Source organism: Hylobates moloch, unplaced genomic scaffold (genome assembly GCF_009828535.3).
Source record: "Hylobates moloch isolate HMO894 unplaced genomic scaffold, HMol_V3 SCAFFOLD_18, whole genome shotgun sequence".
In the NCBI taxonomy this organism is placed as follows: Eukaryota; Metazoa; Chordata; class Mammalia; order Primates; family Hylobatidae; genus Hylobates; species Hylobates moloch.
Window position 1 is genome coordinate 67310652 of NW_026652293.1, and position 18199 is coordinate 67328850.

Genomic DNA, 18199 nt, shown 5'->3' on the forward strand with positions numbered 1-18199 from the left:
GGTTTTGTTATCACTTACAAGCTGACCCTGGAGAAGATCACTGAGCCACTGGGGAGTTGCTTGAGCTGTAAGTACCTCTGTGGCAAGCTCCAGAAGTCAATGATATTCTGAGATGGGCTAAGCATCTTGAGAGGAACAAACCCATGCTGAAGAGGGGTGGGACTCAGGCCGTGCTTTCCCTTGGGCACCATGTTGTTAGACCACTTGTAGTGTGGTTGGCCATGTTTCTTTACACCTGCACAGCCTCATGATAAATAGTCACTGCTAGCAGCTACTCTGCAACATCTGGGGCAGCTGGAAAAGTGATGAGGTAAGGGTGAGTGGCTAAAAGGAAGAAGGGGCCAGAGAGTGTCCAGGCTGCCAAAACCAATCTGAGACAATCATAAGCATGGCCCAGCTTCTTCTTATGAACTGAGTTTTCCTTCATTATAAGCCAAACCCAAATCGTACCCTTTGCGGAACTTACCTATCTATTTGGGGCATGAACTGCACGCACAGCTGTGCTTGTGATAAACGGGTCAGATCTGGAAGATCTCGGAAGAAAACATAATCGGGGCTGATGCAGTCCAGTGGTTTCTCAGCCAAGGGGGTTGGATAGAGGCAAGGCCAGGAGAAGAGGGAACAAAACTTGAGCTCATAGTACCAAAGGGACACAGCCTTAAGGACAGCAGTATTCCAATCACATGATAGCATTACAGGAAACAGTAAATGGAGAAGCCAATGAGAAGACCTAGGATACTTCTTTGGAAAAACCTAACAAGGCCCTTGAGCCTCAGCCAGGATTATACAAGGCCCGTTCGCACTCGGCTGAAGACTTGACTCTGGGGAGAACTTATGATCAAACACTCCCTGGATATGTGCTCATAGGAATGATGAACATTTCTGATTCTGGAGCTACTCGGGCCAAGCAGAGATCCAAGATCCCTTTGGTCTAAGTAAGCAGAACAGGGGTCCTCCCAACCTCCTGGCCCTCATGTGCAGGGAGGTTGTTGTCAGCTCATGACTTCAAGTTGGCTGCACCAAGCTTCTCATGACAGTCTGGACAGCTCGTCTTGGTGTTACAGGCAGTAGTCATCGCAGCTGGGTTATGAGAGGGTAACAGAGTCAGGGAAGAATTCAGGGCACTGGGAGGAATTAAAAGATAGGCTTCATCAGAGTCACCAGCGCTTTCCTGTTTTTAGGATATGTAATTACAATGTCGGTATTCAGTTAAAGATCCAGCTTCCAGTACTGACTCAATCCACTATAGCCCTTCCCTCCGGCTGCATTTCTATAGTACATGCATTGCCTTGAATCGTTCCTGAATATTTCCTGCATATGCCACACTCTTTCCATTTTATTGTATTTTATTTTATTGACAGAGTCTTGCTGTGCCCCCAGGATTGAGTGCAGTGGCATGATCATAGCTCATGGCAGCCTCAAACTCCTGGACTCCATGATCCTCCCATCTCAGCCTCTTTAGTAGCTAGAACTACAGGTGCACATCACTACACCTGGCTAATTTTTTTTCTTTTTTTTAGTAGAGGTGGGGTCTCCCTATGTTGCCCAGGCTGGTCTCGGACTCTCGGCCTCTAGAAATTCATCTGCCTTAGCCTCCCGAAGTGTTGGGATTACAGGCATAAGCTCACTGTGCCTGGCCTCTTTTTATTTTAATAATCCTATTATCTCTCTTGCTATGTGCCTGTAATGGAATTTTAAGAGAAGTAAATAATAGTTCTTGTCATAAAGGAGTTTATAGTCCAGTGAAAGAAATGGGTGCATATATAATAGCATCACTAAGGAAGAGCAGAGATGGAGGCTTGGGGGCTAGATTGGCCAGTGGGGTTCACAGGTGTAGGAAATGGACAAGGATGTTTTTCACCAGAGACTATGGGTGTGGTTTTATATCAAAAGCCAGAAGTATAAGACAGATGAGGCATTATTGTGGAAAATCATATAGAAATCTAAAACCAACGAAGCTGAAGTGGCCAGAAAGTGGAAATAAAGGGGTGGGGAACAAAGGATAGGAGACCTGGAGCTGGGAAGAGTGAAGAGGGGGCTGGAGCTCCTGCCTAAAAGAGCTGGTGTTCACAGCTTTTGGGGCCACCAGGAAAAAGTATGTGGGTCAGCTGGACTTGAGGGATCAGGGATAGAGTGACAAGGGATCAGGGATAGAGTGACAAGAGGAAAGAGATTTAAGGGATGCTTAGGAAGCAATTGGATAGCAGGCATGAAAGAGAAGGAGGCACTCAAGATAATCCTGAGGTTCTAGCTTGAAGGCTGCCCGGGAGATCATGATGATCACAGAAACTGTTACAGAAGCAAGCTTGAGGGGGAAGAGGATGAGTCCATTTGGGTCATGTTTATTAAAGGTTTTCAAGGGACAGCCAAGTAGACTCACTGTTTGGTAGGTAGTCGGAAATACAGTTTCTGTACCCCTAAGGTTTAAGTCAAGACTGGAGATCTGCCTCTGGGAGTTGTCAGCCAGGGGAAGCAAAGGATGTTTGCTCAGAGAAAGTGAAGAGCTGGTCCCAAGACTGAAACTCAGAGATCATCACATCCCAAGAGCAGGCATGAGCAGAGGAGCCATCCCGGTGCTGGCAGAAGCTGAGCTGGAGCAATGGCGGAACACTGAACCGTAGCAATGTGGAGGATGGGAAAGTAGGGACAGTGAATGCAGGCTTATAAAATGAAGATTGGTGCCAAAGGGAAGGGGTGAAGTGGAGCAGTAGTTTGAGAGGAAGGCAGAGTTGCTGACACATTTTTGAGAATCAGGGTCTCGTCATGTTTGTAGGACATGGAAAAGGGGCGCCAGAGGAGGAGACAGGATTGAGGGCTGAGGATAGAGCTGTACTCACAGAGGGCTGGAGGTCTCAGAGGAGGGGTAGGGAGGAGTCAGGTGGCAAGGTAGCCTCTAAAGAGCTTCCACCCTTCTTTCTCTAAGGTGAAAGATGGATAGAAACTGGGTAAAGTGGTGGAGCTGCCAGGCAACAAAACACAACCCTGCTCCTGGGAGTGTTTGTGTGTGTGTGTGTGTGTGCGTGTATATATATGTGCACATATGTATATATATATATGTGCACATATGTATATATATGTGCACATATGTATATATATGTGCACATATGTGTATATATATGTGCACATATGTATATATATGTGCACATATGTATATATACATATGTGTATGTAGTGCAAACCATGCTATCTTGCACTTAGGGGTCAGTCTCTCTACGTGTTTTGACCATGGCCATTTCCTCTCCCTTAGACAGCAATCTCATTGAAGGCAAGAACTGTGGCTTCAGCTTCTTTTGTCGTCCCAATAGCACAAAGTGAAAGAATTGAGTGAGTTGTGGATGCACCTGACTCTGATCATCATTGATTGCCTTCTGTCTCTCAGATGACCTAGGTAAGTCTTTAAGAAGCATGGAGTATCAGGACTCATCATCTTTTGAGAGCTGGGCTCTGCCTTTGAAAGTTATTTGTATCATCCTGGCACATCTTGCAAGCATTAATTTAATTTGTTGGGAGAAAAACCCAACAAAGAGTTGAAACCTAACAATAGTCACTTGGTGGAAAGAGAGGATATTTAAAAGGAGCAAAGACAGTTTTCTTTCCTCTAAGTAGTTATCTTCTTTAGAGTCAGATTGAGCTGGAAGGTCCCAAGATAGCAATTTGATACATTTGCTGTTTTAGCTTCCTTCTAGGTCTCTTTATCAGACACAAAAGGGCACCAAATACACTCCCCATAAACATGGGATAAAGCAAGCTTGAGAGTCATCACTAACCAAGCAAAGGGCAGCATGGTGTGGGCTTCATTACCAGGTGCAGTAGGCTTTTGCCTGTAATCCCAGTTAGATGTTTGACATGGACCTAGTAGGACATTTCCTCTGTGTCACCCCCTGTCCTCAGCTCTGCTCTTCCTGGACACTCACAGCGTTCTAAGTTCACCCTCTCCATAAGCACTTGATTATAGTTCATTTAGCACTTTCATGGTGCTTCCTATGGCATAGTACAGTTATTGATGCTCACACATATCTTAGCTCCTTCTCAAATCAAACCCTAAGTTCCTGGAAAGTGAGGTCCGTGACTGGCTCATCTTTATATTCCCATTATACTGAACAGATTAGACATTGAATAAATATTTGTTCTTGAATTAATACATGATTCACTGTTTCATGTATTATTAGACTTCTTTGAACCACAGCTTTCTTGTCTATCAGATAAGGAAGCTGAACTAGATTCTACAAGGTCCTCCTCACTGAAACTTGCAAGTATTTTATGATTCTCCTTCCTGTGCTGACTTCATGTACACTAGAGGTTCATTCATAAGTGTGAAGCAATGTCTTTAGCCCTCTGCTAGGAAATATGCATCTGAAATTTAAAATCTAGATGGGGAGACAGGAATAACTCACATGAAAATAGCCCAAAATATGACAAGTTATGTATACTGAAGTCTGAATTGTGTGATAGACCCTAGAGATGACAGCACAAGAAGAAAACTTATGCCAGATGTATAAGTTTGGGTGGTAAACGTTCAGGAAGCCTCTGTTATCACTCAGAACACCCTGGAAAGAACATCATTTTAAATGGTGTCTAATACAATTTAGCTAATTGCTATTGAGAGAAAAGAAGAAGGAGGAATCAGAGACCTAACTTCTTCCTCAACAGTGAGTAGAAATAGGACTGTTGTGTTTCGTTGGGGGAATGGAAAAGCGTTGACCTGGAGAGAGTCGGGGAATGCAGTTGGGTGTCTTGGAGGTCGTGAATAGCCTGAATTGCAAGAAAATACTGGGCCCTTGTGGGGACACAAAAAGGGCCAGGCATGGGGGAGAAAAGGAGAGTGAGAGGGTACTACTGAGGGCAAACTTCTGCCTGGTTCTGCTAAGGAGAAGCCTCATGGACAAGGCTGGAAAGAGAATGAGAAGTACTGATTTGCAATGTGGAGCAATGAAGCGGGCTAGTGCCTTGTCCATGTAAGATGTGTAAGCACTCTTTTTTTTTTTTTTGAGACGCAATGTCACTCTGTTGCCCAGGCTGGAGTGCAGTGGTGCCATCTCAGCTCACTGCAAGCTCCACCTCCCAGGTTCACGCCATTCTCCTGCCTCAGCCTCCCAAGTAGCTGGGACTAGAGGCACCCACCACCATGCCCAGCTAATTTTTTATTTTTATTTTTTTTGTATTTTTAGTAGAGACGAGGTTTCACCATGTTAGCCAGGATGGTCCCAATCTTCTGACCTCGGGATCCGCCTGCCTCAGCCTCCCAAAGTGCTGGGATTACAGGTGTGAGCCACCGTGCCAGGCCAAGATGTGTAAGCACTTTCTGTGCCACAGGTCAATGAAATGAGAAGATGGATATAGAAGGGGTAGGGGAGTCCATTTCCCTCCACCAGCAGAATCAAAGGCTTCTATCCTCTCCTTCCTACATATGCTTCCCAAGAGTGGACTTGAGTAAGCCCCAAGGAAAGCATTTTAGGGTAGGGTGATTATGTGCCCCATGGCTTCCCAGCCCTGGGAATCTGAGTGAGTGTTCACTTCTATGTCAGTTTAATCACATCCAAACCCCTTCTGGAGGTTTAAAAGGGAGATTCAACTGTGATAACCCCAAGAGGAAGCCCCAAGAGAGCCTATGAGAGGGCAAGAGACTTCTTTATTAGCAGGAGGATCTTCTCTTGGGGGCTTTTTCTCTTCATTATCAGGAAGCACTAGTTTCATTTTTCCCAAACCTGAGAGATTTAAAATAGGAATGCATGAGGCCACTTTCCAGGTTTTGCAGAGCTCAAACCTCAATACTTGTCAACACTGGTAATGTGAACAGTGGTGCCAGGGACTCAGTTGTTAGCATCATGAGACCTCCTCAGGCCCCTGAGCTAAGCCCGCTACCTCAGACCCCCGATCTACAATCTGGGTTCTTGGGAGCATTTCTTCCTGGGGTGTGTGTGTTTTAATAGCCCATTTGAATGGCCCTTTTCATTCCTCGCAATCTCCCCTTGCTGGCAATCATTCCCCAATAACAGCATAGGAAGGAAGAGCAAAAACCGTGAGGTCATGAGCTCCTTACCAGGGCCCAGGATGCAGGTTTGCAGGTGGCTCAAAACCCTGTTCCAACCCCATAGGGTGGCTTTTGCCCTAGGAAAGGAAAAGACTCAGGGACAGAGGGAAACCCCAGAGGTAAACCAGTAACTTTCCCTTCAGCTCAGTCTGCTCTCTCCTGCTCTGCCCACGGCCAATGATCATTTCCTTAAGTCACTTGCAACATTAAGGAAGTGCCCTTGAATCTTGGCCTAAGGCTTGCATTGGGTTCGGTCCCACTTCAGAGGTTCGGTTTGAAGTGCTCAAGTATTGAAAGCTTCCTCTTTGCAGTTCATTCCAATCATAAGTCAAGTTCTCTTCAATTCTGCAAATATTTGGATTTGGGGCCAGGCCAAAACATATATATCAAAATCACAAAGGCTAATAGTTTCAATGGACTTACAGTGCAATGAAGGACACATGCTCATTAAAATGGCAATACCTAATAATTAATACTTCATTAATTTATTCAACAAATATTCTGCTGCAACACAGGTGGTCCCTGTCTCACAAAGCTCACACTCTAGCTAGGAAGTGGTCATAACTGAAGTCAACAAAGAAAGACAGAGAACAATGACTAAATGCCATGGTCGGAATTTTTGTGTCCCCCCAAAATTCATATGTTGAAATCCTCACCCCCAAGGTGATGTGTATTAGTCCGTTTTCACACTGCTGATAAAGACATACTTGAGACTGGGCAACTTACAAAAGAAAGAGGTTTAATGGACTCACAGTTCCACATGGCTGGGGAGGCCTCATAATCATGGTGGAAGGTGAAAGACACTTCTCACATGGCAGCGGACAAGAGAAGAGAACTTGTGAAGGGAAACTCCCCTTTATAAAACCATCAGATCTCGTAAGACTTATTCACTATCATGAGAACAGCACTGGAAACACCCACCCCCATGATTCAATTACCTCCCACTGGGTCCCTCCCATGACATATGGGAATTGTGGGGGCTATAATTCAGGATGAGATTTCGGTGGGGACACAGCAAAAACCATATGGTCATGGTATTAGAAGGTGGGGCTTTGGGAGGAGGTGATTAGGTCATGAGGGTGGAGCCTTCATGAATGGGATTAGCACCCTTATAAAAGGGACCCAGAGAACTCCCTCACCCCTTCTATCATGTAAGACTGAAGTGAGAAGGCACCATCTATGAACCAGGAAGTGGGTCTTCACCAGATGTCAAACTAGCCAGTACCTTTACCTTGGACTTCCCAGCCTGCAGAGCAGTGAGAAATACATTTCTGTTGTTTACAAGCTGCCCCCTCTATGTGTTTTGTTATAGCAGTGTATATGGACTTAGACTAGCCTTGTTATAATGAGACAATGGTGAGAACCTCTTTTGGAGAGGAAGGTGTGGAAGGCCTGTCTGAGGAGACGACATTTAAGCAGAGACCTGGAAGATACACAGTGAGAATTCCAGGGAAAGAGACTGGGGAATCATTTGTGCAAAGGATCTGAGGCAAGAGGAAAGACCTGAGGCAGTTCCAGGAAGTGCCAGGAGGCCGATGGTGCTAGAAGGAAAAGGACATGGTGAGAGTGAGGTCAGAGATGGGCCGGTGGGGCAGGCATGTGGCCACTGAAGAATGTGGACTAGCGCGGAGGCTCACGCTTGTAATCCCAGCACTTTGGGAGGCCGAGGCGGGCGGATCACGAGGTCAGGAGATCAAGACCACGGTAAAACCCAGTCTCTACTAAAAATACAAAAAATTAGCCGGGCGTGGTGGCGGGCGCCTGTAGTCCCAGCTACTCGGAGAGGCTGAGGCAGGAGAATGGGCTGAACCCGGAAGGCGGAGCTTGCAGTGAGCCGAGATCGTGCCACTGCACTCCAGCCTGGGTGATAGAGCAAGACTCCGTCTCAAAAAAAAAAAAAAGAATGTGGACTCATTCTAAACTCGTTGTGACATGAACTGGTGACGTTCCTGGAGCTAAGATGGCTCTGGCCCCGTGTGGAGAATGGGTTGAAGGAACACAGACGGAGCAGCAGAACCGGTGAGTTTTGCCTCAGGGAAATTCACATTCAAGGGGACAATCATCTCAGTCTGAAGGGTACCTGGGAGTTTGACAGGTGGAGAGACCTCTTTCAGGCAGAGGGAACAAAATAAGCCACAGTAAGGACGCTTGGACCTGCATAGTAGAAGGAAGATGACGGGTGACTGAAAGGAAGAGCAGTCAAAGATGAGGCAGGGAAGCAAGCCGGCTGGGTGTCAGGAGCAGGCTCAGGGACTTGGGCTTGGCCGGTGAGCAGTCAAGGTGCACAGAGCTGTTCCTGGGTAGCGCCTCTCATGGTGCTGCTGACTCCACCGGGGTGACCGCTGTGCCCGGGGCTGCTGGTCAGGATGCAAAAGCCCTTTAGAGTGAAGGTCACCTCAGGCAACAGGCAAAACAGACGGGGCTGAAGTGGGCCTTTCGCCACTTGAGCCCTCAAGTGTCCCAGTGCCCTGTGCAGTTGCTAGGAGACACCCATGCAAGCAGGGGCTCAGGAGGGGGTGCAGGAGGCACCAGCCTCAGGCCTCCCTCAGGCTCCAGTACTTCCTTCTCTTCAAAGCCTCTTTGCCAGCCTCAGGCCTCCAGGGCCTTTTCTGAGCAACTGTTGCTCAGAGAGAATTCAGTTTTGCTCTTATTACCAGCCACCCGGCATGCGGCTCTTGCTAGTCACCACTGTCCTCAGATACTGGTCTCAGGCTGGGCCTACACTGGGACGTGGAGCCTGCTCTGCCTAGCCCCACCCCAGCCATCTGTTGGCCTCAGATGATTTGTGCGATGGTGACAGTCAGCCCCAGGGAGTCTTGTCCAGGGCCAGGGGAAATGCAGGGCACCACAGGTTCTGCTCCAGGACAGGCCTGTGCTGAGGGTCTGGGCAGAGGTAGAAGCAACCGCTTTCTAGAAGGCGTAAGCGCTCAGCTCAGTATGACCCATAAAGCTGGGATGAGGAACAGCCTCCCATATCTAAGCCAGACACAGCACTGCTCCAGGCCAGCGTCTCAAGGAAGGATGGCCATTGGGCCCCTCCAAGAGGCAGTTTTGAGGAGCCCTGGTGGGGGTCCCCTCTCTTCACATGCAATAGCATTCATTTAGAGGGCACCAGAACCAGATACAGGAGAAGTGGTGGAGATTTCATGAACAAGTGGCGTCAACAAGGGGCTGCAGGAGAGAGGTGTGTGAACACATATGAACCACCTGCTGGAAGCTCCCAGAATCATCTGGGCGGGGCAGTGGGGGAGGAGAGGACTCGGTGGGATGCCATAGGTCCTGGGTCAGTCAACGGGAGCAAGGGTGCTACAGCTATTACCATAACTGTGAGACCTTGGAGGAGCTAAGTAAAATGTGCTCCTCTGGAGTTCAGGGACCCCTCACCTTGTACCAATGGCAACGTCACCTCCAAGATGTCCCAGAATAGCTCCAATTCCAATATCACATGCATGAGTGTTCCTATATGTATGTTCATTTGTTAGACACCATTTTTCATTCATTGGATTAAAAATTGTTTACTATACCCCCTTCTATTTTATTTATTAATTTTGCTAACTTATATAGCACAATGTCTTGCACAGAAAAGACATTGAATACATATCTGCTAAGTGATTGACTAATGGAATCATAGAAATACCTTTCAGATGAATGATGGAAGATTTGTTTTTTAAGAGCAACTTGGCACGTTGCATTTGGTTCATAGTCACCTAGCAGCCTCAGCTCAGCTGTAGAGTGAGTGAGAGAACTGTGTTTGACAAAGGGTGAGATGCCGTCGCATAGCTTGAAATCCAGTCCACACAGAGCCAGTCTTTGGAGTACGTCCCCGAAGCCAGGCCATAGCACAGCCAATACATTGGGCACACACAAAGCACAGGCCCAGCTTCATAGATTTTTCTCTTTCAATTTCCAAGGCTGATTTAAAGACTGACTCTGATGAATCAGGGTCATGGTGAAAGACTAGGGAAAGAATGAAGTCGAGATCATCCATTTTTAGCAGTCAATGTCAAAGTTTTATCCCTTTGGCTGGGTCTGGTTTAATCAATAGTTAAGAATTTGGTTAACTGCTAATGAGTAATTTATATGTTTTTGTAAGAAATGTATGAAAGAAATAGAAAGGGAAAGAGTGGCTCTGGAAGGTTAAAGACAATAAACTTCCTGATGAGGCTGAAGAATCTTCCCTTGGACCCCGGTTCAGTTAATGGCATCTCCCTCCACTCAGTTATTGAATTGGAATCTGTGAGTCATCCTGGACCATCCTCCTCCTCCTTCATCCCGCAGTCTAGTTGTTCATCAAATTCTACTGATTTTCACACGTATTTACCTAATCTCTCTCCTTCTCTCTGTAATACTGAGGAAATGGCGGTACCTCCTTCATAAGGTGGTGATGAGAGTGAAATGCTAAGGCAATGAAGTGTCAAGCACAGTGAACAGCACAACCAATAAATGTTAGTCACTATTCTTTTTTTTTTTTTTTTTTTTTTTGAGATGAAGTCTCACTCTGTCTCCCAGGCTGGAGTGCAGTGATGCACTCATAGCTCACTACAGCCTCAAACTCCTGGGCTACAGGAGTTCTCCCATCTCAGCCTCCCAAGTAGCTAGGACTATAGACATGAACTACCACACCTGGCTAATTTTTTATTTTCTTTAGAGGTGTATCGCACTATGTTGCCCAGGCTGGTCACAAACTCTTGGCCTTAAGTGGTCCTCCTGCTTAGGCCTGACCCCAAAGTGCTGGGATTACAGATGTGAGCCACCACACTTGGCCTAAGAAAGACTCTAATCTACTATTAGGAGCTCAAAACAGTCATGATTTATGTTAGAAATATAAGAAAAGGCAGACATTTCTTAACCTTTGATGTTGTAAACAGATACAGTACTTATACCTTGCTGTTGTGATCAAAATTAAAATCTACTAGACTGGGCGTGGTGGCTCATGCCTGTACCAGCATGAGCCGCTTTTGGAGGCTGAGGCAGGTGGATCACAAGGTCAAGAGATCAACACCAGCCTGGCCAACATGGTGAAACCCCATCTCTACTAAAAATACAAAAATCAGCTGGGTGTGGTGGCACGTGCCTGTACTCCCAGCTACTTGGGAGGCTGAGGCAGGAGAATCGCTTGAACCCGGAGGGACACAGGTTACAGTGAGCCGAGATCACACCACTGCACTCCAGCCTGGGCAGCTGAGTGAGACTCCGTCTCAAAAAAAAAAAAAAAATCCACTAAAAAATCATTAAATTTTGAGTCATTTGTTAGTCTATATGCATTTTCTGATTCAATGGTTCTTAAAGTATGATGACAACTACTACTACTACTGCTATAAGATGGTCTGAAAGAATTTTGTTTTTTCTTATTAAATATAGGTCCCCATCCTTGAACCAGGTGAGAACTTCTAGCTTAGTGGGTAAAGTCCAATTAACGTGGTGCAGAATTCCATCCATGGAAGGGCTCCTGCTGTCTCCAGCCTCATCTCCAGGCACCCCCTGCACCCTTGAGAAGACAACGCTTCTGTGTCCACCAATTCATTCCTTCCACTCATATTTGTTATGCACCTGATGGTGTCTAGCTCAGGTCTCAGCTCCTGGAAAGGGACAAGGAAGCCCCAGAGTCTGCTTCTTTGACACTTACCTTCTAGTCCCCCTGAAAAATCATGCTGCATCATGCCTGCACATTGTCCTTCTGCAGAAATGTCTCCCCGTCTCTATCTGCCAAAGACCCACGTGTAATGCAAACAATTCAGGTTTCACCCTTTGCAGTGAACTTTGTACAGCTCTCCCATGTTAAGTGGGCTCCCTGTACTGGTTCCTTGCCCGTGCCTCTCTTGTGTCACTCCCCAGCCGGTAGGGCAATGGTCCTTGATCTGTCAGAACTCTTGGTTGAAGTTAAGGTATCACCTACACAGAGTGAGGCACAAAACTCTCTCTTCCCCCAGCAATTGATCCAGCAATTCTCAATCCAGGCTGCACACTAAAGTCATCTGGAGAGCTGTTTAAAAAGCACCACTGCCAGGTTTCCTCCCCAGATAATCCAGTTTAATGGGTCTGGGGTGGGGCCCAAGCATAGGTATTATTTACAGGTTCCCTAAGTGAGGCTACTGGACAGCAGGAGTTGAGAACATCTCATACAGAGGTACAAAAATAAAGGCTGGATGATGCGGCCTTTCAGGAAGCTCCTGCACATCTCACCGGCATATTGAGGGCATGAACTAGGTCATGGGGACAAGGCAGAATCTCACAGGCGCCTCCCTGATGACAGTGGCGCGAAGCACTGCCTGTCTTTTGCCTGGGTCTAGCTTAGCAAGGGCAATGGCAAAAAGGGGTTTGGGAGTTAACAGACTGGTTCATTCCAAGGGTCAAGAGTTGGTGGTTGGTAGCAGTGAGTGGGTCTACGTTAACCTCCTTGCTGGAAGGAGGGCCGGTAATGTTGTCCCCATATTTGCCATCTGAGCGGACACTTCTAGAATCTTCCACGACGTGCCAATCCTTGGCCCTTGGAATTAATAGTCTCCTGACTCCCAAACCCCTTCTTGCCATTGCCCTTGCTAAGCTAGACCCAGGCAAAAGACAGACTCCAGAGCAACAGTGCAAGGTGGTACTCCATGCTCCATCTCAGAGCAGAGCAACCCTAGGACCCCATTTCAGAATCCCCTCAATGATGTGTATGGCGGAAGGGCCTGATTCGTGTCATGAGGGGTAACAACACCACTACCAACATCCTGCTTCTCACCCCCCAGCCCCTGCAAGGGTGCAGTGTGGCTACACGGGGTGTCTCTGCTGTGATTCCTCCCTTTACAAGGAATGAGTCAGGTCCTCTGAAGAAAAGGTGTAAACAGAAAAAAGAGTGTGTTGTCAATGCTTCAAAGCCTCAGCCAGCATCATCTGATCTAGGAAAGGTGTGATGGGGTAGGATAATCGATCGCTGCTTAATTTCCACTGGTTTCTGCAGGGTGCAGACCAGGAAATTAGACATTGGGCCTTCCCAGCAGGTCAAGAAACCCATGTCAGATACAGCAAAATCAGCCTCTGTGGCCAGGGGACAGGCGTGTAGTGTCTACAAGAAACAAAGAACACAAGGGTTTCCAAGACATACTCTGAAATCTCTGCTCTTTAGAACAGACTCTAAGCTACTACGGAAAAACCACAAGGAAGTTTTCCATCTGCTTTTTTCCCCTAGTATCTTCTCCCTACCTCAAAAAACAAATAAACAACAACAAAAAAAAACCCCAAAACTTTGAAAATCCATGAAGCATTAGCTATTTTTAGAAATTTTAACTTTTCTATTATCTAACCTACATATTTCCTGAGCATTTTAAGTCCATTTTAATTTTGTGTACTATTTAATGGTAAATCACAGTATATATCCTCAACATAATACTTCATATCCTTGCAGTCCAATTATTCAGTCAGCCTTCACTTCTTCAGATTAAACAATATAACTTCAATTTGCATATGTTCTCCAGGTTATTGCAAAATAAACCTGTTTCAGTGCATTTGAAGTATAGAACAGTGATCGTTTTAAATAACAGTCAATTGCCCAGCTTTTCATTTGAATAAAATTCAGGTACCATTTACTTCACAAAGATAATTTTACTTCAAGATTTACAGTCGTGCCGCTCATCTAAAGCACTCTTCCTCACCCTCTCCCCAGCACTATTTCTTTCTCACTAGCCCTCAAACCCACAAGGCCTCATTCAAAAATGATGAATCAAGAAGAAAATATAATGTAAATAGCGGCTGTATTAGAAAAATGCACTGGGAATCTTTGAAAACCAGGGAGAATATATTAATATTCTATATTTCTTTTATCATACAAAAAAAAAAAGGCAGGCTATGCCTTAGAGCAAGGCTGCAACAGTGTGCCCCATGTAGGAAAGATATTTGCAAGGCCATCTGGCCTAAATGCTCACCATTAACCAAAGCAGGAGCTTTGGGAAGCTCCTGGGAAGTCCAGCCATGTGGGGCCACCGAAACATAATGGAAAATGCCCAGCACACACTACACGCTTCTTCATTACATTGGCTCAATACTGAGCATGACCGCACAGGACAGCCTTCTTGCATGACACTAAGGTTTTGTAGGTGACCTGCCACCTGTTAGATTTCCACTTCCTTTGTTCTCCTACAGTGAGGTGTTTGTCCTGAGTTGATGGGAGGACAGATTTTGGTGGGAAGATGATGATCTGAGTTTAAAGGGCTCTGAGATAGCCACATGCAGCTGTCTAGTAGGTTATGGGAATACCCATCCAACGCTCTGGAAAGAGGTCCTTGCTGGAGATGGAAATCTAGGGTCCTTCACATTGGCATGGTTGTTGGAACCACGGCTGGGTCAGAGTTGTTGAGGAGCACACACCTCTGAAGGACTGTAAGCAGTGGAGGATACTATTTAGGAGGTCTAAATATAGCTCTAGTAATCTGAGCAAGAATAAGTTACAATGAAACATTTACGGGTAAGGGAGAAGCTAGCTAGATTTCACTGGACTAAAAAGGAGTAAGAAAGGAGTGGCCTGGCGTGGTGGCTCTTGCCTGTAATCCCAGCACTTTGGGAGGCCGAGGCAGGCGAGTCATGAGGTCAATAGATCGAGACCATCCGGGCCAACATAGTGAAACCCCGTTTCTACTAAAAATACAATAACTAGCTGGGCGTGGTAGCGCACACCTGTAATCCCAGCTACTCGGGAGGCTGAGGCAGGAGAATCGCTTGAACTCTGGAGGCGGAGGTTGCAGTGAGCCACGGTCGTGCCATTATTGCACTCCAGCCTGGTGACAGCTAGAGACTCTGTCTCAAAAAAAAAAGAAAGAAAGAAAGGAGTAAATGGCAACAGCAAGATAGGTACATAGAATGGAAAGAGTATGGAGGGCTGTGTGGACACTTAGCTCTTCTGTCTACAGGTTGTACAACTTCAATCATCCGACAGGCCTGTGAGCACCTTCGGTGTGACAGTCTGTTCAGCACTGGGGCTATAAAGATAAACAAGACAAAGTCCATGTGCTCAAAGAGCTCTCCGTCTGATCCCGAGAGACATCTGGACAGAGACGTCAAAATACAAAACAATAAATTCTGGACAGGGCAGTGTTTAGCACGAATCGTGATCTGGAGGACAAAGACACAGTCCTTGCTCTCACGGAGCTCACCATTGAGGGATGCCCACAGGCAGCTGTAATAGAGCGGAAGTGATACATCTTTAACAGAGGGTGCTTTACTCGGGACACCCAGAAAAAAATGAAATTTTAACTGCAGATTCAGGAAGTTCTCCATGAAAAGGCGGCAGTTGATTCAAAACTCAAACAATGCGTGTCAGGGCTCGTGGGCTGGCTGAGACTGTCACTTCAGGCAGAGGATGTAGCGTTCTGAGGGGAAGAAAAAGTTTTAAAAGGAAACTTCTGGAGACACTGTCTTGATGCAAGGAGTAAACACAAAGTACAAATCTGGAACACAGCGTCAGACTTATTAGGAAAGGTACTTGGATCAGGGCCTCTGAAATCACCCAGACCCAAGCTCCGTAACTGCTCTGGTAGAAAGCTGGGCTCTGTGCTATGGAGACAGTACTGTCATTTCATCTTCCCAAGGCACGTCCCCTGGCTCCGTGATGTGGCCGTACAACAAGCCTGCCTTTTGTTACTGTGTGTGCACACATGTAAGTGCTCTCGACAAATCTGTCTGTATTCCTGCCTCTCCTCCAGTGCTTCTTGGGCAACGACATTACCCTCAGCCTCAAGGAAAAAAAACAGACACCGTTGGCTGGAGATTACTGAGTAAACCTACAATGTCCTCATACTTAAGGCCCCGTCTGTGGTTCCACCATGAAGGTCACATATCCTCTCTCCTAAAAAGACCTCATGTCTCCATTTAAGTATTTGTTTGTGAAAATGTTGTATTGTATTGTAATTATTGTATAAAGATAAGGCCTTGGTACAAAATCTAGGAATGTGAGGTTTAAACACAGTTGGATAAATTTTTTAAAATCACATTGTAACTTTTAATTAAGTCGAGGGAGCTTAATTTAAACAAATAAATGTTTAGTGTTGACTACCAGAGTATAAACAAGACTGTAGTTTTAAAATGTAATCAACGTTCTCCCCATTTTCAGATATTATCCTGGTCTGAATTCCTCGCCCTGTCCTCTCTATGCAACAAGAGGCACAGTGAGCTGTGGTCTGGGCTGTTTTTGCAGCCCCTCTTTGGTGACAACAGGGTAGAACCCACAGCCATCAAATCAGCCTCTAGATTGGCCCAAAACATCACAGTGGGCCTGGACATGATGGAGTATTTCCAGGCACATAGAAACTTGGCCTTTATTCTTCCAGGTTGTAAATCTGGCACCTCTCAGGATCAGTAAATAAGCTTTTTTAAAAGCCCAAACAAACCATAAGGAAATCCTGCATTCTGAAACAAAAGGTATGAAAGCTAAGTCAAGACCCACGCTGCCATTGTGTCGCTTGCCAGGATGTGAGCTGCTGCCTTGGGAGAAAGATAACATGAAAGAGACCATAATTGCAGGGCTGAGACTCCAGGTCCCATGAAAACAGGATAAAAAATAGCAAGCAAGAAGTGTTCCCTGAGCTTTCAGCTGGGCCAGGGTGGGGAAAAAAATCAAAAGAGCAACTCTCTCCTGAACTTGCTGAAGAAATGGAGACACACGGGGAGGAGAATGAGAAAGAACATCAAGGCCAAGTTAACGTGTTTAGGAAAAATATGGGGGCAGGAGAGAAAAAAAAAAGGAGGAATGATTTAATGCCAGCCAAAGTAACTAAGGGGAAGAAGGTGTGTTTTTATAAACACGTTTGCTTTTATGTGTGTGTGTGTGTGTGTGTGTGTGTGTATGTGCCGGCGGAAGAGTGTGGAAAAAGAGAAACTAGGTCCATTAATGAAGGAGAAGGGTGTTGCAAGGGAAATGACTAAATTAGCTGAGCTTTTAAACTGTATTTAAAAAATTAGCTTAAATGAGATAAATAAAGATAAGAGGTAAGAATGATTGGGAGGATGCAGTCAATAAACTATTGATAAAGAGGGTTAAAGGAGTATTTAGAGAAATTGAAGATATGCAAATGAGAGGTCAAAATAACAGTAGCCCAGTGTAGTTAGTGGAACTAGCTGAAGAATTTGGAACACCACAGCAGGACTTCATAACCACTCAGTCTACAGAGAGCACTAAGAACACACATCCTAACATTGTATAGCACCTTACACTAACATCGTGCATGATAAATGCATTCATTGTTCTCACATTCGCACATTCATCTGAGTCTGGTCTTTACCTCCACTATCAGCAGCAATGTGATAGGACTGACTAAAGCGAAAGATGTTTAAAACTCTTTTTGGTATGAAACAGAAGCAAAATCACTTCTCTCAGTAATAAAAAAGGACATTGAGGCATTGAGAAGTCAAAGGAATTGCTGAAGATGAAACACCAAGTCAGTGACTAAGTTCTGACCCATTTTTAAGAATTCAGACATATTCCCCCAAAAAGAAAGAACGTATTTAATGCAGGCTTTCAGATAGGGAGTCCCACTAGTGCTGGGAACCATTTCAGAAGTAGACCTTGCCTGCATTCATAACGTGACTATTGCTGTAGTTAATTCTCCCAATTTGCCTACTCCAAGTTACACTTAGCCAATGGCACAGCTTAAAATCGGAACACCAAACCACTCTTTCAACCCTTACCCCAAGCAAATGTCAGAAGGCCTCCAGCTATTCTTTGTGAATTGCAAAATGAACCAGTGTCTGCCCCTTTACCCTTCCAGAGCCATGGAGTCTAGGTCTATGCCCAAGAGAGATGTATGAAATGTTTTACTGGTTTCTGCAAATAAGCCAGACCAAGGGAGAAACAGACCTTCAGCGAGTGATAACCAAATGCAAGTTTTGAGAATGTGGAGGAAGAGGAGGTAAGGTTAATGAACATCCCTATACATCTTTTCAGTGTCTCTTGCTGAATTACCCAGGCCTGAGCTAATACCTTGCTGAATCACCCAATCCTGATGCAGGTTTATGCTGTGTCCTGAATTGGTCTCTGGTGTCCTTTCAGCTTCTGCCCCTGCAAACTGGGCAGTGCATCCAAGGTCTCCTGCTAACATCTGTCACTCATCAGAGCCACCTGATCTGAAGCGTTGTCAGGGTCAGTATTTTTGTTCTGCCTGCTCTGTTTTGCTAATGGATCAATGGCAGTCAGTAAAG